The sequence below is a fragment of the Solea solea genome, chromosome 12 (genome assembly GCF_958295425.1).
Source record: "Solea solea chromosome 12, fSolSol10.1, whole genome shotgun sequence".
NCBI classification, from domain to species: domain Eukaryota; kingdom Metazoa; phylum Chordata; class Actinopteri; order Pleuronectiformes; family Soleidae; genus Solea; species Solea solea.
In genome coordinates this window covers 7,241,804-7,266,541 of record NC_081145.1, presented here as the reverse complement: position 1 = coordinate 7,266,541, position 24,738 = coordinate 7,241,804, and the positions used below count along the sequence as shown (strand labels likewise).

The following is a 24,738-nucleotide window of genomic DNA, read 5'->3' as shown; positions in this document are numbered from 1 at the left end:
ACAATCAGTGGAGCCTTTTCTGTGCGCTGATGGCACGGACAAACACGAGAGTGTGACATTTTTGTGAAATCTCACATGAATTTGCACCGGAAACGCCTAAATCCTCCTGGTGACACCTGATGTGAGAAACTATCCCAAACTCTGTCTCCACTCTTTGAATATCAGTCATCAAATCAGACTCAAACAGCCATTAGGTTGCCTGTAACTGCGATGGTTTCCTTCCTGTTGACTAATGCAAAAGAAATATGTCAGAGGTTCAAACAGGCATTCTGTGGCCGGCATGAATTAGCAGCAGTGACTCAGACAAATTGCTTGTTTTCTCAAGGATTTTCTTATTAGTCGGCATTAAAGATAAACACAGCGTTGTGAGTGGAGTAATACATATGCACCCTGCTACCCTGATCAGCAAATAGAACACTAATACTCTGGGATTATCGCTGAACTCTTTCACTCCTCACACCCACAGACAAATCTACGATGGCAGATTGAAACCTTCTCTCATTTGTCTTTTTGTTATTTTAAGGCTAAGGCACATGTTCATAGACAAACATTGAAGGCAGTGAATTGATCCAGTCGGCACGTAGTTTTTATTTAAATGTAATTATATTGACTTAGTTTGTCAATTCTGAGTTATAATGTTTAATTTTGTCTTGCAGAAATAATAACCAGGGGTTTAGCAGCCAAAGTGTCTGAGGGATTGTTAAAATGATTGAGAAGCATCAGTGTTTCCGTGAGTGAAACAGATATATTGTCATATACATTATGTTAAAAGGAAACTGAGGTGCTATTTTCAAGTTTTGAGTACATATCTCTGTGAAGTCTCGAACAACACAGAAACAAGTCAACAGTTTTCCTTTGTCTTTTGCTCCAGAACACATTAGAACATAAACATGGCGTGAAACTTGTTTGTCAGCAGAAGTTGTAATGAAACACACGTGTAGTTCACTCCCTTTCTCCAAACGAGAGACATCTCCAACTGCGGAACTGTGATATCACGGTTACAATAATAAAGCTGTGGAACAGTCAACAATGATGAAGTGCATCATCCATATTATTCCATATCTATCACCTGCTTTCCTCCTTTGCTCCTGCCGCAGCACTGCTACAGCTACCCCTTGCACAAGTCTCTATTAAAGAGAAACATGTCTGGAAAAATATAGCTTTAAGATGAGTGATGAGTGAATGGAGTGACCTATTGCGCGATGTATACTGAAACTCTTGGCTCTGAAGGTTGAGCTGTGCAACATAGTGTGAGAACGTGAAGTTATGTGAGGACAAAGAAATCATAAATGTCAGTGACAGAGTTCATTAAATTCTTCTAGCGTGGAGGTGAGCCTTACCTGATAAATGTATGTACTTTTAGTGTCTCGAGTTGGTCCAACTGAAATACTCTCTGAAGACTCTGAAACATACCAGTTGCCCAATTTCTTTCTCTCCCATGCTGTGTTGAGAATGTATGGCCAAAAGCACTGAGCTGAATGTTGCCAATAGAACTTCAGTCATTATTAATAAAATATAGCTCTCTTGTGCTTCCAGTAAAGAACCATATGGAAGCAGCACAAAAATAGACACAGCATGTACATGTACAGTTATTTTGCGTGTGCGTGCATGTTCGTAACAACTTCCGCCAGCTGATCCTGCACGACATCCAACAATGTCCCATTGTTTTCCTTATTCTGCCTTGAATCTGTATTTTACATGAACTGCTGTTTCACATGCAATTAACTTTCCCACACAGTAAAGTATGTGGCCGGGGGGTGAGACTGCTTGATGAGAGGCAGTAATTGAACTGGTGAGTAAAAATGGGTAAGGGAAAAAGATAGAGTTGGTGAGTGAGGCAAACAAAGAAGCAGGTCAGGAGAAGTCAATGAATGTCAGCACATCCAAATCAGATGCTGGGCCCTCACCCATGACCTTGGCACAGTTGGATTTGTGTTGCTGGAGAAAAGAAACCACTACAATCGTGTCATTCTGATTTACTTTGCTGCTTTTTTATTTTTTTTCATGGCAAACAATTTGGAAGAAGTTTGAACTCCCATTTAATTACTACACAAACTTAGATGTATACATTATACTTAAGCAAATGAGCCGAGCTTCAATACATTTACAGTAGGTTCTTTTAGCAACCATTTTTGTTGTGGTGTTACTGTTCCCTTTTTGGCACTCTCCTCACCCTGTGTTGTAATAGTAGTAAATGTGTGTGAGCACTATTGTGCCATTTGTCATCCCTGTGGTTTGGGTTTGAAGTATTTAATGATGCGGGGTGTTGTTTGTAGTGTGTTTTTAGTTTTAGACCTGTCAGAGTGTAATATTTCTAGAATCGCTGGTTTTGTGTCGTTGTAACTATTGAGCCTTGGGTGTTTCTTTCTGTTCTGAAAACTGATTGTTAAGGGTTTTTTTTGTGCGAGGCTCAATGAGTATGTGTGTGCAAATGTGCGTGTCTGTCAACTTGTTATCATGCGTTACTGCGTTTCTACAGAGATTTAAAGTTACCGAAATAAAAATCTTCAATGTTATTTCCATTTGAGCATTTAAACTGCTCACGCTGAACTACAGGTCCGTCATTACGGCATTGTCTTCAACCACGCAAGTATTTCAAACTCTAGCGCACACTGTGAGATATTTAAGATCCAAAGATGTCAGACTTGGAATATATGCTGCAGGTTTTAATCCCCATTATTAGCTTGTCGACCCATAAACATACACTTTACACACAGTGTAAATGAAAAAAATGTTCATAATCATCGTCCCATGATTATATTTGTTTTGGATATGCTTTATTTCCATCATTTTCTAATCTTGAAAGGATGTGCCAGCTTAGCCTTGAATGAGGTTTTCATATCAAGGATTTAAAGGTAGAATAAAAGTAAAGAAATTCCCTGATGTGGTTTAAACTATGGAAATCATCTTGTCATGAAGGTAAGTGCTATCTGATTATATCCACATCTTTGCAGCCAAACATTTAATAATGGTGCAATCATTTTGATGGATCAGGTTAGATTAAGAAATAAATAGTTCCAGATTGCAAAGTTTTCAGATATTTAATACAGTAGCCAATTTTGCATCTGGCCAAATTTTCTTCATGAGCTCCCAGATCAATATTTTAGAAATCAAGAAATAATTCAAGGTTTTTTCCTAATCAGAAACTGAGTATGTAACAATTTACACTTACATGAGAATAGCGCTGGAAAGAATGGGGCTATGGAGCAACCTCGACAAAGACCTTTGTTCAGTCAACTTTGAATGAAACAACATGGTAAATTAAAGCACTTAGGCAAATAATGGACCATTAGAGTGTGTTAATTTTGGCTTCGCTTCAAGGCTCTGATTCTTAAAACTCAAAGAACCCCCAGAACTTTTCAATCCATGCTTCATTCCGTATAGTAGCACACTCACCACTCTGTGCTCCTCGAAGCTTTTAGAGACTATCTTTGTCCAACACTGTAAGTATTTCACACCAAAATCTCTAATTTAGCGTTTATATTTTACATGCTTATTGAAACCCTCAGAGAAGCATACCAATGACTCTGTGCGGAGGTCAGGTTTTTATTGACTATGCAAAGTAAACACACTGAAGAATGTTTTTGGGGCCTAAATCATTGTCAGCCCCGAACAGAAAAGTGAAGGCGCCCGATGTTTTTTTATTAGCAGGAATCATGACCAGTGCCAGAGACTCCTCTTCTATAAAACAAACCGTCTAATAACCCTGTTGGATGCTCTGCTCTGATTGGTTGGCGTGTTGTCATCACCAATCTCGTGCTCTGTGGTTAAACTCATATGAATGAGGCCCCTATGCTACTGTTCATACACAGAGTTCCCATCATGCAGAGATTGTGATTACATGTAGGAGCCTGAGGTGATGGGAGGCCCTCTGCTGTGGACTGTCTCTCCTTCAGTGGTGGTATTATTTTACAGTGTGTGCTGCTCTTTGTTTTGGCAAAGACTTGCCAGCTGACTTCACTGTGCAGGACACTGCCTGTTTAGAATAGTTTGGCGCTGAAATCATTTCAGTTTCCTGACAGACAGGTGACAGCTGAAAATGATCTGTCTCAGGCCCAGATCATACTTTGCATTTCCACAGACGGTCTGTGGGATATCATCCACTCATTTCTGCTGATCCTGCGCAGTTTGAGTCTGCATGTACCGTATTTGCCAACAGCACATGCTCGCTGTAGCACGATATGTTCAAGTCCATTCTCTTGGTCCACTCTTGTTTTGGTCAATAGAGACAACGAAAAAGACAGCAACCACGGACACTTGCTTGAGTTCCACCAGTACTCGCACGTGTATAATTGGGGGTGAATCTTCTACTGCTTTATCCTCCACATGAGGGTCGCGGGGGGCACTGCGGCCAATCCCAGCTGACATGGTCAATTTAGTGTGTCCAATTTGCGTAATCCCAAAATCATTCTGGTTTTTTTGGATTCAAACTGGAGAATCTGAAGAAAAACAAAGCACAAACGGGGGAACATACAAACTCCATGCAGAAAGACTCTTGTTCCAACCATTTCGCAAACCCAGGTCTTCTTGCTGCAAAACTCCTGGCCATGCAGAATATACCAATATAAGTTACATTTTATTAATCCCCTTAGGGAAAGTATTCCTCTGCATTTTGACCCATCCTAGAATTAGGAGCAGTGGGCAGCCACACTGAGTAGCGCCCGGGGAGCATTGGGAGTTGGGTACCTTGCTCAGGGGTCCCCACCCTTTTTGGCCGGGTGGGGATTTGAACCGGCGACCTTCCGGTTACAAGTCAAGTTCCCTTTCCACTTGGCCACGGGCTGCCCTATTGGAATATATTGGAATGGAATCTGGGATTAGGTAAATTAGACACTCTAAATAGGTGTGAGAGTGAATGGTTGTTTGTCTCTATGTGGCATTATGATGGACTGGTGCCTGGTGATCTCCCTATGTCAGCTGAGATTGTTTCCCATCTGTTCCATGTACACATGTGGAAATACAAAATGGCTTTGGTGAGGAAGGTCAAGGTCAAAATTAGCATCGGTGCTTGGTGTGTAGTGAACACTAGTGTGGGCATTATTCATAGCAGATGGTACATGAGCTATTAGAAACATTTCCACAGTGTTCTGGTGTAATGATGGGGCATTAAAAGGCCAGTATGTAACATTTAGAAGGGTTTATTTTTACAACACATAAATATGTTTGCATACGTGTATAATTGTTACAATCAAAGCATTGTCAGATGAGTTCAGACAATCAGACAACTTAGTAGCAACTGGGGAAATATTGTCAATGTTATTGTTCTTACAAATGGAGGTGGTGCAACCAACCATAATCATAATCCCCGTATTTTTTCTGTAGGAATATTTCTGTGCCACATGCACTTGAGTGAAATGGGCGTCTCACGTATTGCAGCAGCTCTCACTACTTTATAGTTTAACTGTACATTTCCTCACTGCGGGACTAAAAAAGGACCATCTTACTAGTGTTACATTTCTTGAGCTGTGGCGTTAAAACGGTCACGTCATTAATGTTAAATTTCATCCAGAAGTTTAGAGGTCTGTTATTAAAATTAACACACAATTACAACTACAATTTTACATTCTTAAACCCGGTCCATGTAGCATTAGAACGGTGTTCAGCGCCGCCCTCCCCTGGAAAACTATACAATCGATTTCGTCACTTGCAATTTGGCGTCTCTCCAGCTCTCCACAGGCTTATGTTGCTAAAGTTAGACTCATAGATTGTAGCGCGTGGGTTGCTGCACTGATGCACCTAAACAGATTAACTGAAAGCCGCTATACCCTTGTGTCTGCTACGCAAAATGCATAGAGGTTGGCATGTCTGGACAATGTTGATCTGTGTTTCTCAGGGTTTCTCCCAGTATCTCTCAGTGTTGTGTCTTCATGTCTGTGGTGACATTCCCGCACTGCATTCTTTCAGAGTAATGCTTTTCATTCATGACTGATGGAGGGAAGGTGAAAGTATCTGCTATGCAGTGAGATGGCAGTGAACAGTTGTCATCCTTTCTGAAAGCTCTGCAGACTCACCTGAGGAGCAGGGAAAGTCTGATGTCCCTGCCCGCCTCCTTGAAAGTACATGTCAAGAAACACCCACAAAAAGTTTCCTCCTAATCCACATAGTCCTGACTTGTTCAGGCAGCCTCTCTCTCTCTCTCTCTCTCTCTCTCTCTCTCTCTCTCTCTCTCTCTGTGTGTGTCTGTCACAAAGCTTCAGGAGGAGACATGTCTTCTCACAGCAGCGTCCCTGCCATTCAGAAGCTCAGTTCATGTGTGTTTTTACTTCAAGCAGCTGTTTTTGAGCTTTAGATCATAACTGCAGAGGAACTATTAGAAAATACCTTTACTGTACCTTTGATTCACTGCCTTGCCCACATGCATAAACCAAGATAAAAGAAGGAGGGAAAGGAAGAGAATCTATAAGAATTTTGACGACATTCTTTCTGGTATGCAATGGCCACAACCAGGTCAAGGACTTCCTGTCCGTGTCAGCAGCTTTACCATTGCATCTGCAGGTACTTTAATTCACTGCACTATAGCTAGTTTGTAGTGAATTCATCTTGGACTAGGTTAGCACGAGAAGCATCCACACACATTTAAACTGCATTCTTTGGAATGGAAGGGCACATTTGTAGACTGTTTTTGCCTTTGAAATGGAAAGGTCTTCAAATGCAACCTCCAGAGGGTACAGCCCCTGAATTGGGACACCGCTCATGTCTCTGCTGTCCTGTCATTTCCTAGTGGTCAAGGACATTTAGACTTTTAAGAAGAGAACAGTTATGTCTGCACTGCCACGAGATTTGTGCAAAATGCCATGTTTGCTCTCGTAAGTGAAGTTACATCTGTTGATCACTTGTTTGGAGCAATACCAAGACTTAAGGACGTATGGAATTCATAATGTGACATCAATCACTTGGTACTGTTATCTTTTAATCATTGTCAATAATTTAAAGTAGGTTATGCTTTTCACAATCCATGAACTGCACAACTTTGACCGCCAAGCGACTGGTTGGCTACATTCAGGCCATCGTCTCTAAAGAGTAATTGAATTAAACGATATGAGCTGTATGTAATCTAATTTTCAATCATTTGTTGAAGTTAAACTCTGGGTATGTGGAAAGAAAATATTTAAAGTGATAACAGGTAGCCTGCTGTCTCTTCTCATTTTTCATCTCAAATTCACCGGGAGCTCAAGCCAAAACACACACACAGCCCCTCTGCCTGACTGAAAAAGAAAAACACCCTGACATGAATGGACTACCATGATTCTCACACAGGAAAAGTCGAATCATTTTAAGTTTTTATTTACCAGGCCTGGAGAAGTTATGAAAAATGACCATATGTTGAGATGTTTTTAAAATTTGACACACTGTAATTGTTCTTCTCATTTATGACTGCTGTTCAGTATCGCAGAAACACATTGGACTTGATTTGAAATAGTGCAGACGTGTTGCCTTGTGTGAAAAAAAAAAACAAAATGCTGTTGTTTGCAGAATGATTTTCCTTTTCTTTGCTCTTTGACAGAGGTAACACAACACAACACATCACACATGCACAACAGAACAAGGCTCTCCCACTAACACTTATCGAGCAGAATGCCATGACTCGGTGGTGAAATCCCATGTTGGGAGGCACGAGGTCATGCTTGTTATTTGTGAGAGGATCAGTACCAGTGTTACAGAGGCCTTGCTGATGCCTTTTATATCGTGTAGACAGGTCCCTGTGGTTTTACAAGAGCCCTTAGCACCGAGACTGTAGCTGTCAGCTCGACCTCTCGAGAGTTGTGGGCGTCTGACACAAGCGGAATATTAAAGCTTCTAGAAGGTTCTCGAAATCGAGGTTGAGCGGACAGTTTAGTTTCCTGATAATAAGTTATTCATTTCAAAAAGTAATTTGTATGCACAATGTACAAACAACACTGAGCAGATCAAACATCCTGTCCACTTGTTTACTTCTGCCCTGAGTCGTGGTATGAAAAACTGTTTACCAGTAACTCAAGGTCAGTAAAAAGCATTAAACTCTGTGTTGGACAAGTCTGATGTTAGACACCTCAGACATTTCCCAGTTCTCAGAGTGACCATTGGGATTTCTGCATCTGTAATGAGTAGCTCAGTGGCACAGTTCTTCAAAAGCCTCATTATAGCTGAAGTACGACAGTTCTTGGCCACAGCACCTGGACATTCTGATGCAGTTGTGTTTGGTAGTGCGTTCCAGGAAATCAATGAAAGACTTCTCAATCTTCACCCGCTATTAGTCGACGTTCCAAATTCATACGCACATTGCCTGTTTTCTATGAAGGTGCAAGGCCAGCAGAATGCAAAGTGCAAAAGGAGCTGGAGCGTGCACACTTAATGATAGCATTACATTTTATTTATACAGTGCTTTTCATTAACTCAAACTCTCAAAGAACTTACTCCATACCACTTCATGCAGGCACATTCACAAAAAGGGAATGCAACGTATAAGGGGCCGTTCAGATACTTCTGTTGCACCTGTCAACCAAAACCTGGCTGCTACTCAGATGACTAGGAATTAAATAATGCATTCAACTTAAAATCAACGACAATGGCTTACCAGCACCACTTACTTCGCAGCGGTGTGGAAATTAAACTGCCACGTCTGGGTGAATCCTTTCCTTCAAATGTGAAGAAAACACATTTCACTAACTGATTCAGGAGCTTTGTCTGGATGATGGGACGATCAAAGCTTATTGGAGTGAACAAAGACTATATTGACTTACTTCCCTGGCCCAAGTGTCTAAAAGTGTGACGTCATTGCGACGGCGTTTTAAGATATTGAATTTGTGCATAGACAAGAAGATACATGTGTCCCTTGGCAGGTTGTTCAGTGGTTCAGTCTGTGTTGGCCACAACAAACACTTGGACTTGTCAAACAAGTGAAATGTAACATCTGTACTTTTACCTGACGACTGTTTTCTGTCAAACGTTCCAATAAGCTAATGTCAGTTTGACAGGTAGACAGAATGCACAATACCTGGACCCCGAAGCAGTGAAATGAAATCATTCACTCATTTTTGTTTTACCCAGTTTTGTCCTTATTGTGGCAAGTCAATATGTCTGCTGTAAAATAGGACATGACAAGAGAGATAAATCCTTTGCCCATTCACCTGCTTTAAACAGTGTTGCTAATTGTCTTCCGATAAACATAAATGTTCCAAGTTGACACTGTACAGTATACGCCTCAATGTGACACCTAACAACTTATATGACAGACTTGAGTTACTGTAACTTCCATTGCTAAATTAGTTTTTACCCCTTCGTATCACGGTGACTTGAAGGATGAGCACAGAGAAGGGAATAAACCTGCCAGGTGGCTCATTGTTGGTCACCTGCTGCTGCCAAGTTGTTGTCCCGTGGTCGGGTGGGCAGGCCGGGGTAGACACAAATGACAATGATGACATCACTAATGATGACAACAATGATAATGCTATACATTAAATCGGTGCATGTGCACTAGATAATAGGACGTTAAGACCAATCACACACTAGCTTTATGCACAGACAGACTAATTGTATTTAACAGCCCCTAAATCATCTTAATTATGGCCTGGCAGCATGCGCGGTGGCAAGACACTACAAACAGCACTGACTGTGCTTGCATTCTCTGTTGACACACTACAGGAAGATGAGCTGATTAGATGGGATTTGATTGTTTTCCAGCTGCAGTTCCTCGTCTTTGATTTCCTACGCTGCCTACCGTATCTGTCGTTGCATCACAATGAATTTGGCTCTCCCTAAAAAGAAAAATAACATCATGTAGCTTCTACCACATCACCTGAGTGTTCCTGACGATTTTAACCAGAGACACAGATGTTATTAGGTTCTGTGGTAGATAAGTGTTTTGGCGAGCGTCGGGAGGATATGCACTGTGCCAGAAAGCAACACTACCCGTCCTTTTGTTCATCACCTCTTTGAATACCTAAAACTGTTTTAAATGAAAACACGCTCTCTGTATGCGGACAGTGCACATTCTTAGATGCAATGCACGCACACACGCACACACAGACAGACACACACAAAATAATTGCCCGGGGCCTGGTTGATTACAGTGTGCTGAATGTGCCAAAAGTAGTAGTTGTCGGTCTTTGTCTCGCTTTGAGGTAGCGGCATCGCTGGAGTTGTGGGTGGGCTTGTGAGATTGTCATGCTTGGCAGATAGTAATTTGGGGTTCAGTCTGTGGTTAGTATTGGGGTAAGGACATAAAATATGGCTGTTGTTGGTTTGACTAGGTGGAAGTGAGCGGTAGGGAATGGTGGTAGCTCATGCCCATTTTTTTTTCTGCAGATTAGAAAGCTCTGCGGTTCTCTCCTCTTGTCACTTGTTCCTTTGTTCAGTCTTCCTGATTTAGTTTGTGTCCCTGACTTCTTTGGAGGGAAGGGGAAAATAAAAAGAGACACTAAGAGACAGACAGTCAGAGAGACAGATGGGTACGGAGGAGGAAACAGGACAGGGCAGGATTCGGGGAGAGGTGGTGTTTGAAGTAAAACAAAACTGGTCTGTATCCTGAGGAAGTGACTGTTGCCAGGAGACAGGGATAAAAAGAGTCTGCGAGTGCACATGATTACATGTGTATTGTTTGGCGAGTGTGTGTGTGCATGTGTCCAGGTGCATCAGTGTTTGTATTTGATAACACTGTTGTCCTGCAGCGTGCAGCCACCGCTCATTTTCACTTCTCGTGCTTGTAGTCAAATCGTGCCCCAAAGCTGTGACGGTGATAAATGAAGCTCTGTATTTACTGCTTGTCTGCTCAAAGCCCAGAGGGGTGTTTTTCCTTTTCTTTTCCCTCTAACCATAAATGAGTTGATTAGGTGCTAACAGGGAACACTTTATGGATTCCAGATAACATCGCTGTCCCTTAGTGAAAGTGTTTTAGGAATCAGTCTCTCCGGGGTCAAATTAGTTTGAGTCATTTCAGATAGTGTGTGTGTGTGTGTGTGTGTGTGTGTGTGTGTGTGTGTGTGTGTGTGCGTGTGTACCAGGTATTACTAATGTTGTGGGGACCAAAACCTGTTTACACAGTCACATTATGGGGACTTGTCCTCCTTGTGGGGACAAAAAGCAAGTCCCCATAACGTAAATGACTACATTTTAAGGTGAAGATATGTTTCATGGTTAGGTTGAGGTTAGGGTTAGGGTTAGGGTTAGGATTAGGATTAGGCCAGTAGTAATTGTGGTTAAGGTTAGAGTAAGTCTCCAAGAAATGAATGTAAGTCAATGCAATGTCCCCTCAAGTCATGAATGTCGAACATGTGTGCGTGTGTGTGTGTGTGTGTGTGTGGTTTACCGATTTTATCCTCCCTTCCTTAGAATCTTTTTATTCATATGTTTTTATTCTGCTTTTGTTTGGTCTTCATGAAAATAAGTGATTATTATTTGTTTGTTGAGTCCTTTGAATGCAAAACTCTCACATCTGACTGTGTGTGTGTAGTGGTGGGTGGGAACAAGAAGCATTTTTCCTGTCAAACTGAAGACCAGCCATGTTGTTTGAGCAGTATTATTCACCTCTAAAACTTTTCATTTACATTTCCGATAAAACAAAATCTCTCTCTCTCTCTCTCTCTCTCTCTCTCTATCAGTATTAATGAGCACTACACCTTTACTACAATAATCCATTCACCTGTCAGGTGAGACATGTTAAAATGCACAGGCATTCCTTAGTCACAGTAAGTGATGGGCAGTGGGGCAAGTCTGGTTTCCATGACCTCCTTGACTTACTTGCCTGGAGACTTACTTTAACCTTAACCATAATAACCTAAGCCTAACCTCGTTCTAACCATACAACATACATATTTACCTTAAAATATAATAATTTATGTCATTGGGACTTGCTATTTGTCCCATGATGTAAACTGATTTAGGTCCCCATGACATGAATAATACCCTTTATCTAAGTAAAGGACGCCTCATAGACAAAATACATTCCCTAGTCCCTTATCCTAACCTTATCCATCACAACTAAGTGCCTAACCCAACCCTAAAACCAGGTCTTAACCCCTTTAAAAGGCACTTTAAAGGGGCCCCGACAAAATGTCCCCACAAGGTCAAAGTGTCCTCACAAAGATAGGTTTGTACGTTCACACACACACACACACACAACAGTGTCACAGACATCTGTGAACGACTTATGGGTAAAACCACATCATTTGGTTTGTGTGAATAGAAATGCTGTACATTATGTGGATGCTGTGTCCTTCATCTTAAATCTGGCTCTCTTTTCTTTTGTCCCCTTTAGAAAAAAGGTTTCATTGTTGAACCGCCGCCTGTGAGCGCCGCACACACACACACATGGACCTGGTAAGTGACGATGAGAGACCACACTGTGTTGGGTGTCTCAAAATATTAACTAAAGTGTGTAGGGTGAGGCTGCAGAAAATGTATGGGAACCACGGGGTTAATGTAAGGGCAAGACTGTATGTGTGTTTAAGATCAGGATTGATGGCTGGGAGTGTCCTCTCAAGTTTAGAAAAAAAAAAGTGTTGGTTGGTCTGCACGGCTGCATGAGATCAGTTCAAACCTCGTTCCTCAATGAAATGGTTGAGCTCAAGTGTGAATGCACACTTGTGTTTTAATGTACATTTACAATGCATGCATGTGTTCATGTACACAGATACCTATGGTGGGTGTGCATGGAGGTATTATCTTTTCTGTAATGACACACAGTGGTGGAATAACCACAGTCACCCAGTCAGAACACTCTCTGTGTAGCTGCTCAGGGCACAATACATGCATGATTACACATTAGTGTGGGGTGTGTATGCACTCTCATCCCAGTCTACAGTAGTCTAGACTCTTTGACTTAATGGCTAATCAACACAGCTGATGAAGCGGCGGAAATCAAAGAGGCTCCACACGGGTATTTAGGAATGAGAGACAAAAGAACTCCTGTAAGAAGAAGTTAGAGAGAAGCCACTGAGGCATGAAACAACTGGCTACGTTACATCTGCACTAAAGATCAGCTGTCTTGAAATGATTATTTACTTCCTTGTTGATATTGAAATAAGGATCACTGCGGTTTGGGTATGATTGGAGTGGTGAAATCGACAAGACAGTTGTCCAAGGAAACGTGACTTTTAAACAACCAGTGAAAACATTTTTTCAATTGAATTAAAGGGCTTCGGGCCTCTGCAGCCGATAGCATGATGTATTCATTCATTGCCAAGTGTCAATCAGTGCCGACTCTTCTCCCTCATAATTCTGAAAAGTCCTTTGTTTTCTGGGAGCTGCCCTCCAGACTTCATGCAGGTTCTGGAGGCCGTTCAAACCTTGGACCACATGTCTGACAGACTGGATAAGAGGAAAATGATTTCTAAAAACCACATCTGATAGGCAAATGCACATCTGTTTGATAGCAACAGTGTAGCATGCGTTATGTTTTTGTGCGCATGGAAAGCATACTGTTCGAATGAGCACATTACCCCCGTCTCTCTATTTGTCTCCATTTGTGTGCAATTATTCGTGCACTATCTTTGGTTTGACCTTCTCTCACCAGGTTTTCTCCCTCACTTCCGAGCTTTTACCGTTGCTTGTGAGTCAGACACTTGGAGAGGACGATAAAAGATGTCCTGCATTCAGTAATTAGACAGTCCTGCCAAACTGTTGCTCATTCATAGAAAAAGTGACTTTTCTAACGCATTTTTTTGTTTAGTATGTATAAACATCTTGGGCAAATATTTATAGACATAGACATTTTCCTTGGAACTGGATAACTATATATGTGTGTGTGTGTGTGTGTGTGAGTTTGTTCAGGAAATAACTTTTCTTTCTGATTTGCCCCCAGAGATTCATCTGTTTTGTTATTTGTCTGACAGACACAAGTTCTCTTCCTGGCTCACTGGCTCACAATGAGAGCTCAGCTGTTGGCAAGCTCAGAGTAAAGCAGTCACACACCTGTTTAGATGCATGGATATCCACTTATGTCCTCATGGAATGTTTAGTGCAGAGCTGGATGTACAGTGACATCAAGCAACTGATGAGTGACAAATAGAAAACATCAGTATTTTTGCTCCGGTCTGTTCCTGGCTGGAGCGCTAGCACCGTCTGGTTTTTACTCGTGTTCATGATTTTGGCTGTGTGGGTTGTGTGTTTGTGTCTGGACAACAGACGGACCTAGAGGCTCGAGCGTGATAGAGAGGTTAACCAAAGCATAGCCAGAGGGCCGGAGTCTGGGTTTGTGGACTTGAGTGTTTGTGTAATCTGGACTGAGAGCCTCAAAGCTCACGAGATGCAGCTCGGGCCCTCGAGGGGGCCGACAGATGTGTGTGCCGCGAGGCCTGTCTGCCTGTGCATGTGACAAGCAGAAGTATCCAGAACAGCTAAAAGGTGTCAGGGAGCTTCAGGAGAACATAAGTGGTCAGAAAACATCAGCAAAACCCCTCCTGGAACTGTTTAGACACCAGTCTGTTTTTGCTCAGGAGCAGAAACACACGGAAACAGACCTGCAGTGGCGTGAATATTCATCGTAAGGCGAGGACATGAGACCGTCTGAATCAAAGGTAACATGAGAGATGTGTGTGTGTGTGTGCGCACACGTGTGAAGGTTTCCAGAGAGAATATTGAGTGTGGCATCAGCGGTCTGTGCATCTGGCTTAGTTGGTCTACATTAGGTGCTAACACAGCTAAAGGGTCATGACTGTATTATGCTGATTTAAAATACACCTGCAAACCATTAAAAGCCTGCAACTCTCCAGACAGTGGTGAGTCATTGGTGGTAGATATGGAGGTTAACGGTAACCGTTTGTCATGAGTCAAACATATTCAGCTTTGCTTGGTTGACGTTTTTGGTTGAACGCATTGGTGGAGCGAGTCGTTGGGGAAGCTGTGAGATTTGCTGTCTTTTTGTCTATAGAACATCCTGCTATGTGTGATTCAATTCAGCTCATGGTGATTTGTTTTTGATGCTGTGTTTGACTGAGAAAAGCAGATTACACAGGTTCTGCTCTCTGCTCTGGATGAGAGAACAGAGGGAGGGTGGGGCTGCAGAACTGGCAGAGTGAATGAGGAGTCAGGACATCTGGTATGGTTGTTTATTTACCCAGTGAGGAAGTGACAAAACAGTTTTCTTTCATCCTGCTTTATTTGTTCAATCAATACTTTAAGCCCCCTCCTCTTTCTTTGTACCACTGTTTTGCATAGTTTGCTTTTGTGATGGCTGGAGTCTGAGTCAAGACGCTGCACATAGAATATGACACTAGAATATGTTGGTGAGGGTGAGGACTTTGCAGTGGGTGCATGGTCATTATTTATCTTCAATGATCCCAATTCACTTCCTAACTCATGTCAACAAGTGTGTGAAGCTTTTTCACCGTCAATCATAACCAAATATTTGCTTGATCCTTTTGGGAAACGTGCCAGGACCCTCTAGAGTTGGATTAGAGGACTGACACCACTCGCACTTCTACGATAAGTATGGAGTCACAGCTGAGAGGGGATTAGCTTAGCTTAGCATGATGAGTGAAAGCAAGGCACACTCTGCAAAGGTTTAAAAAATATAACAGCCCACACCTCTAAAATGTGCTGATTATACAGTATATGATTCTTTTTTTGTTAAGTAGATGGTTTTCAATCAATTATTCAATAATAACTTTTCAGCCCAATGTAAATCAAGTGAGTTAAGAGAGAGTTCAATTCTTTACCTCCTCCTCTGGCCTCTAGTGGCAGCCTCACTACTAAATCCTTATAGTGCCAGGAAACTCTGACGTATCACACCACACTTCAAAGACAAAGAGGACACTCCAATTGGCTCTTCCCTTACACCTGCTCTGCTTACAGGTCCCTTTATGATTGCTGGCAACAATATCCTGAGCTGCAAAGAAACCTAAAAACGGGAACAAATTCCAAAAAAGTTCAAGAGTAAACACAATAAAAAGTGTGTCAATGTCTGAGGGTTTCATGGATGGAGAGATTGCCTCCAGTCATCTGTCAGTTAGTGCATCTGTCTGTGCTCTTGTGATGGATTAAAGGAGTTCAGGAGGACAGAGAGTTGTAATATATAAATAACCTGTGGTTCAAACTCAGCAATCAACTATTTTTTTTCCCAGCAATCCTTTAACAGTTGCCCATACAAGTGGTTTTTACATGGAGGGTTGTAAGAGGAAACAATATAAATCTGAGGGGTCACATGTGAGCAGAGGAAGGTCATTCTCGAAGTGAGCTGCTCGCCCATAAACCATGAGCCTCTGATGACAAATCACAAGTAGACACGAGTTGGCTATAAAAGCCATAAGCCGTTAAGGTTAATAGCCAATGACTTTATCCTTAACACCACGACATACGTTCAAATGCATGTGGACATAAGTGCAGCCATGGAACACACATGTGGCTTTGTTTATACAGCTTTGTATGCCTGCATATGCACATACACTCACATACACTCATATACACTCATATACACACATATACACACATATACACACATATACATACATATACACACATATACACACATATACACACATATACACACATATACACACATATACATACATATACATACATATACACACATATACATACATATACATACATATTCCGCTGGACATCTGCGCTGATTCTCATGTTCATTGGGAGATGACGAGAAGTTTATCTTAACTCTGACCTTAAATGGTGATTTGTGTTGCCTTTCCCACTGGGACCACGTCCTGCATGTTTCTACACTGGTGTGCTCTGTAAATAAATGAGGTGTGGTATCATAACCATAGTGGTTTTTTTCTTTTTCTTTCTTTTGGATGTGGGATAATAGAATGCAGAACATCCTACACTGTACAACAATCACACTGATAATAATCTTTATTTATACAGGTCTCTTATCGAGATGTGTTCAAAGTGCCTCACGTTGCAAAAACAAACAGTTAATCAATCAAACCAAAAATTACAATAGCGAAATAAAACTGAAAACCAATTCAAACTGATTACATTAAATTAAACTTTTGCTAGAAACCAGACAGCTAGATACGATCAGATAAAACCAGATCAAATCAAATCTGTCTGATTACTTCAGTAGAAATCTTGTAACATAACAATGGGGACAGGCCTGTGTGACAGTGACGTAGCTGTAGAATTTGTTGTAAATCTCTGAACAGTGATACATGGACATACTTCAATGAGTTAACTACTTAAAGCATCCAGTTCAACTGCTTCCATGTGGAATCAATATGAAATATGACATTTCAGTCAAAGGCCTTTATTGCAGCAGACATTTTGGGGAAAAGCACCGGGGAAACTAATAACATCAATGATGTTGCTTTTCCATTATAGTGGCCCAGCCAGCATGGATAGACTCAAGGCCCAAACACACCCACATAAAGCAGAGCCACTTTAATATTATGCAGTTACAACTGTGCTTGTGCTGCTGTGACATGTCAGAGGGTTTGCTGTCAAAGAGGCTTTAGGCCACATAATCCTTTTAAGGCGGGAAAAAAAACACACGATATTGGCATCGCATCTCTCCAAAACATGAAATATGAGTTCAGTTCATGGTCTTCGTGATGAGAGTGACTGTTGTGCTTTGCACGATCATAAATCAAGCAAAACAGACAAGATAAGGAAGAGTAATTATACTCCTCTGAATAGAGTCATTATCCAAATGTTCCTGTGCATTGTGACTGAAAAACGTATGCAGCTGTTTCACGCTCTGCCAATCTATACATTATTTTCTCCTCGAGCACATCATGGCGCTCAGCCCTGAACTCTGAGAGTCCCCCCAGTAATCGTGTGGACTGTTTAGATAGAGCACAGCACTTTGGCCTTCACACTGCTGCTGCACTCCAGCAGGGCATTCCCCCGCTGAATTCACTGAGAAATGTTTACCTTCACACTCTAACATGCTGCGGCGGTCCCAGAGCAGGAGGTTCATGGGCGTTTGTTGCAAATGTTGAAGTCTGTGTGTGCAGTCACACAAGTGTGATATCAAAATGACATACCACACTGTACATGTGCATGGTTTCACCTTTATTGCAAAGACGGTTATGATATGATACTTATGGAATCACTGGTATGTGATACAATATGTGGTGCAGATGTTTTTGAGGTCACCTTTCAACCATGGACATATTTTTACTGTTTTACTGCATATGAGTTATAATTCTGAGAATGTGTTCGACTCTCCTACACAGAGTAAATCCAGTTTTTATGATGGGAACAGTCTAGTTTTTTATCCATGATCAGTCAGCACATGATTTCAGAGAGTATGAAATTAAATAATTACAATGTTTCATTGCTTTTCACTGGTTTATTGCGGAGCGGTTTATATATGTGGTTCACAAATCTTTGATGTGGGGACCCACTTTTTAAAAATGACAAACTATCGCATCCCAATCCTCGACACTAAATCATGGCAGGAGCTAATTTGTGCAAACATCATGTTTCTGTCAGTTTTTTTAGACCTAATATTATTTTGAAGCGCTAAATCAGACATTTCCAAGACGTACATGTTGATAAATGAATCACAGCTTTAGTTTATACATGAATTAATTACAATGTTAACACATAAAATGTAAATGCCCAGTGTTACTTTTACTTACTTTTTATTACTTCAGTTATCGTGGCCTAAAAATAAGCCCTTTTTAATGTACTTATATTTGTGAAGCACATTTTAAGAAGCAAAATAGCGATTTAATTATTCAAAAATATTCTATTTTATTGTTTGAAAGTACACTTGTTCTTTGCGCTCCCCTGATTTGTTCTATGTACTGTGTTTTTTGCTTGTGATTCTGACCATGGGCGGGCCTTAGGACGCTGCCTGTTCCGTCTGGAAATCGTAGGTTTTGAAACCCCAAGTTTCCCCTCCGTCGACATCCGACAAAATAATTGTAATTATCTAATGTTTATAATCTGACAAACGTTAAATACTTAAGTTCCAGACAGACGGCGACTCCAAGCCTGTGACTACTTCTGGTCCAAAAATCAGTAGCCAATCAGCAGGCAGCGTCCTAAGGCCCGCCCATGGTTACAGTCGCAAACAAAAAAACAGTGCAAAGAAGAAGTCAGGGAGCGCAGTGAACAAGTGCATTTTCAAACAATTAATAACAATATTTCAACAATATAACAATTAAATCAATACATTTTTTTTGATTAATTGATGTGAGTATTGATTGATTGATTGATTGATTAATTAATGCTTCTTAAAAAGTGTTTGAAACAAAGACAGAGACTGCCATGTTGTGCTGCCATGTTTCTACAAGAACCAGTTTGTGTATTGAAGCAGAATCTTGTTGTTCAAACTAAGTGAAACCGGTTGTGGCGTTGTCCCAAAAGAATCCGAACTTCCATTATGAAGCCGCCGGAATCACGATTCTGTCAATGTTGACGCGTTTCCTGCAACCAGGCTCCTATTGGACAATACCAGCTGTCAAACACATATTTTCCTCCTCTGAAAGGGAACGTTATTTACAACATTAACTTCATGTACTGTTGAAGAAAAGCTTAAACTTGTTATTAAGACCATTAACTCCTCAGGAAAATGTTTTACTGAAGTAATGAATTGTGAGAATTAGGCTCATTTTCCTATAAACTCCCAGTCAAAATTACTTCTTTTTGCAACTAGCAGAGTAGACCCCTTGTGACTATTCACTATATTTTACATCCGCATCCGTGTCCTTGTGGTCTTTGACATAAACCTGATGCATAAACCGACAATAATCAGAAACAGGTTTATTGCCAGGTGAAGTCTACACAGTCCTAGGACTTCTGGATTCTGGTCAGTGCATATAGGATAAGAAGATACAGGGCATAGTTAGAGAAAGCCATTATTTACAACAGAGAATTCATATCATTTAAATCAAAAGTCAGCGCAATACGAGAGTTAGTGGAAAACAAAACAAAATAAAAGTAGTAAGATATGAAAACTGCAATCTGTCAGACAGAAAATAATATCCTATCTGATACGCTTGCTGAATTTTCCAGTCTCACCGTCATTACTAATTCTCATGCATTTAAAACTGGACCAAATTCTGGAAATGTATTGGCAAATGTGTAGCACAGAAAAAAAAAGAAAGCCTCTGTAAAGCAGCTGTGAGTCTCGACCCAGTCTCGGGGGATGACTGTTTTAGATTGTCTACAGTCATTAATGAGATTTAGTTCTGTACAAAAGAATGCCTTTTTAAAACTAAGTTCCCCTTTTCTGGCCTCCCCAAGTGTGCAGATGTTTAGTGACAAACCTGAATTCTATTTAAAGAGCATGGTCATAAGCTTGCTGATTCCAGTGTGTACTGTGAACTCATGTGTTGCTGTTGGTGAATACAGGTGGACCCATGCTTTTGTTTAGGAGGTACATTTTTTGTGGCTACTTTTAAGCAGTCAGTGTGAGATAATGTCTGTGTATGCACATGTTTATTATTGCCCTGGTTTCTAAATCTATGCGAATGACTCCCCATTGACTGTTTCTGCTTGATGAACAAGAGCTTGACATGTCTCTTGGGGGTTGGATGGTGATTCAGCAGTGTGAGTCATGGGAATGAACGGGGTGTGATGACCAGTCTAGGTCAGCAGGCATTGACAAACTCAGAGTCTGCTGGGGTTGATGAGTAGGAAAAAAACACACACACAAAAAAACAAGCAACCTTTCAAGTTCTTACAGACACAACAAACATCAATACATTACTCACAGTCCTCCCTTTTTTCCCTTTCCTCTGTTCTTCTTGGGGTCTTTTCCTTTTATTCTCTAACTCTGTTCAGGTTGAGGCCACATGTGAACTGACAGAGCTTTGAACGTGTTAACGTGTCTGTCCGGCTGGATTATCTGCAAAAAAAGTGCATTTCACTTCTGGGGCATGTGACTGTTTATGCTTGCAAAGACAATAGAGATCTTGAGCGATCAACTTAATATGTTATCTGCAGCTTATTAAAATAAAATCAAAGTATCTCACATCAAGTGGTTTCTTAGCTGCGTAGGAAGGTGTTGCCAGTGCCAGAGTCGTGATCATTAGACAGCCTTTCAGTTGAATTATGGGCGTACTTTCTTATGTACCGGCTAGTTCATTATTTTCAAGCTGTGATGGAAGCACGTCTAATCAGTGGTGTTTCTTTCTCTTCTCTTCAGACGACTCGCATTTATTTGGTTTCACTCCACATTTCTGTGCCTCTCATTTGCACACATTGACTGCAAACAAAAGACAAAAGGTGAACCGTTTCCAATCAGGCGGTTGAATGAAGCCTTTTCCTCTCTGTTAACCAGAACTAGGCAAACACAATGACAAAGATACGTCACCCCAAACTATATAATTCTTTCCAGGAGGTGACTGGAGGCCTGTGGTGGTAAACCTCTCATAGTTTTCGAGAGAATAAACAGTAAACATTGAGGATAAATAAATACAACTGTAATAAAAGCCTTATAGAGGAAGTTTAATTACACGCTTGTTATTTTTGATATCCAGCTGAAAATGGAAAACTGCTCCAATATCAAAGGCTATCACAGAGGAAAAACAAAAGTCTCTCAAAGCTCTCAAAATACCCTCAGAAATGCCTTATTTCATTCTCCAAGACCACTTATTGACATCTTATAAATCTTCTTTTATTCCATATTTGTTTATAGGTGGCATTGTTCTCTTCCAAACAAAGACTGACGCACGCACACCTGGTCTAATCTAAAGCTTACAACAACTAGAAACTCACAGAGTAATAATTTGGCGATTCCAGAAACAGTGCAACACAGAGTGCAGCCCTCATCTGGACTGGTTTGGCAGATGTTTCTTATTTAGCATGCATTCCCAGGGTATGAGATTTCCCCAGTTTGGATATAAAAAAAGAAATTCTCCCTTTGGTGAAAATTTGCCGATATCTTCTGTCTACCTCTACCACATGTTAACGCCCATCCCTGACCACAGCCAATAGAGGATAATGCATGGTTGACACTTTGCTCCTCCCTGGACGATGTAAATCTTGTTTTTCTCTGTTGACCACCACGCTCCCAGGAAAAGACAACAGTCTTCCAAATGACACGGTTGTAGACTTCCGATTACAGCCTTGTCACTTACTCTACAGACGTGTAAACACATGATGGAGAGACAGACGGAGCAAGAGAGAGCGAGAGAGAGAGAGAGAGAGAGAGGGGGGAGAGGGGGAGAGGGAGAGAGATTTGCTGGGGTGCGTGGGCTGCTTTGTGTTTGTTTTTAAGCGGCAGACCTTTGGTTAGACACACTAACATAAAACAGTTAACCCGACATGATGCCTCACTGCATGAGTCCTTTTGGCTTTCAGGAGGTCGAGTGATTATAAAACAATAGGAATAACTCATTTCATGGAAACAAAACATTGTTAAGTTGCCTCCTCATCGCACGTCTGTTTTCTTCATCATTTATATTTTTAACTTGTTAAAAGCCAAAAGAAAATGTGTACTCTGTGAAATATTTTGATTCCTTTGACAACCGAGACATATTTTCCCCCATATTTTGTCCTCCTGTCTTCACAAATGCACCCATTACCTTGTCTAAAGGTTGTCAGGAAGAAGGTTTAGATGAGGTATTTCTGAATTATGGCCATCCAACTGATTATTACAATGGCTTCAGCATCTTTGTGATCATGTGGCCTGTGTGAATACAGTCCTAGTGCTGGCTTCGTCTTGGCCTTCTGACCAAAAGTGTGATAATTTTAGACCAAAGTCTCTCACATGGTCTGGAGCAAGGACGGCATTTTGAAATAAACTTGGAATTTAGCTTAATTGCAGTTTACAGATATAGGAGGGGCAGTGTTCTCTTCTTTATTTTCTTGCATAAATAGAGAGTGACTGGAGGCCAAAGACATGAGGTTTTGAAGCCACAAAAGGACGTCAGAGGCAGTGAGGACACTTTTCAGCCTGGTTCCATGCTTTCCCTGAGGCTTATAGCCATGCTCTGGTCCTATCGTGAAAAACCCCTCTCCCCACTCATCAAATCCGTCAACTTTATTATCCCACCCAGGCTATTAGGTCTCTGCAGTAAAACTGGGTTGTTTTTAAGTGCTTTATGCACAAGCAAGTCACATGCAGTGTTTCTTTTTTTGTAGATGATCATTTTTGTTGTAGGAGTTGCAGGACGTTTTCTTCAGCTGGGAATTTTCCCCATTTCTGTTCAGCTGGATCTCTGAACACCAAATGAATCATCCCTCGAGATCCTCAGGTTCTCTACACGCTCTGTTTGGGTCCAGATACAGAATTTCCCATTACCTCATTACCACTGTGTGCCTGTCATTTCATAAGTCTTTTTTTTTTTCCTTTCCATTTTTGAAAAACCAAAACAAAATCCCTCACCTGATCTGTGTGATAAACATAAATAACACTTTGAGCCCACTCCGAACAGGGCCATGTGATTTACGACTTGTGAAAATAATATCATAGATTTGTTGCCAGGATGAAGCAAATGGACGCAGGGAGGAGATGTAATGGATGTGTTTCAGGTGGGGTAACAGGGGACAAGCCATAAAATGTGAACCACTCGGATGGATTAAGGCTCCTTGCTCTCAGGGCCTCGCTGTTGCTCGCTCGGATGACGTAGATTAAATAAAGATAAACTGACATTAAAACACACTTGGACTGTCACTTTTTCCAAAAATGAAGTTGAACGAATGTAAGAATATTACATAACGCTCTATTCGTTCAAGGATATTCGGAACCTGAAAGCTTCCACACACGGTCTGCTTCTGGAGGACGTTTAGCTTTTCTGTTTCCTCTGTTTTTTACACTAACACAATATATACATTTGGACTCACAGTTAAGTACCATGTACCATTTAATTACACCACTGTCCTTGTCCCAGTATACAAGTACTAGTGGGGAGTCAAATTACTGAATGAAGGGTATCCACCTCCGCTAGGCGAGGTAGCAATACGCCCCCTTTTCAGCTTGTTAGTATTCTGCATTTTCCAGTTGATCTATGACATCACAGACAAAAACCACTTACACTGGTACCTAGTTAGTTTTCGAGCACCATTCAAAGTCTTCCTAACATCCATTCTTTGAGCTGATAGAGCACAAACTCGGTCTCCTTCTCAGTTCAAGTAACATGTTGGTCTGGACTTTGCCAGTTTTCAAGCACCAGAGGGTGGCATCTGTGGAATATGGGCGCTTTGCCGAGGCCAATTTAGGTCCGAGCGAACGTATACATGCAAAAGCAGTTGGACTCGCAACTGCTTAATCTGTGTGTTATTCAGAGTTGAGAAATTTGACTTCGTACAATTTCAGTCGGACTAAGATGTTCACAAATGGTACAGATGGTCAGATACACCTCTAGGCTGTATATATTGAACTCAATCAGGTTTGAATTTGAACTTTCCCTCCAAGTTCGAATGGACATCCAAACTTTGAATATAAAGTAAAAACCTGTGCCTATGCAAACACAGACGTATAGAATACACACTCCAACTCTATGCAACCACACTATAATGCATTGGAAAGAAAGCTTCTGCTGCTAAGATAAAAGCATCTTCTGGAGACAAATGACATGTTCACATAAACGAGAAGCCATCGTTCGCCCCAGACCTGGACCTCCTCTTCAAAGAGGAGATAGATCAAAATTAAGGAAACAAAACCTTGACACAGGGCGGTGCATGCATCAGCAGAGAGAACGGGCAGACGGGTACTATGCGACTCAAGTGGAGGCTCACTTGGGAGAATTGGTAGACACAGTTTGAAGAAATGAGGGCATCAGTCCTTAGATAGTAAGAGTGTCTAAGCTTTTGAATAGTCCCAAAGGATAAGGCAGTGTGTGAGTGATTCAGGGAGGAAATGGTGAGTGACTGGGGCCTGTGGAAAAATGTGTTTGGTAGAAAAAC

General features: G+C 41.2%; 1 protein-coding gene across 1 annotated transcript in view; it reads left to right on the top strand.

The window, feature by feature from the left end:
* Window positions 1–24,738, top strand: part of LOC131469607 (uncharacterized) — a 218,414-nt gene that overhangs the window by 105,128 nt on the left and 88,548 nt on the right. The window contains exon 4 of the mRNA XM_058644753.1: window positions 12,233–12,294. The gene's annotated coding sequence lies outside the window, so the exon portion shown is untranslated. The remainder of the gene's footprint in view (window positions 1–12,232; window positions 12,295–24,738) is intronic.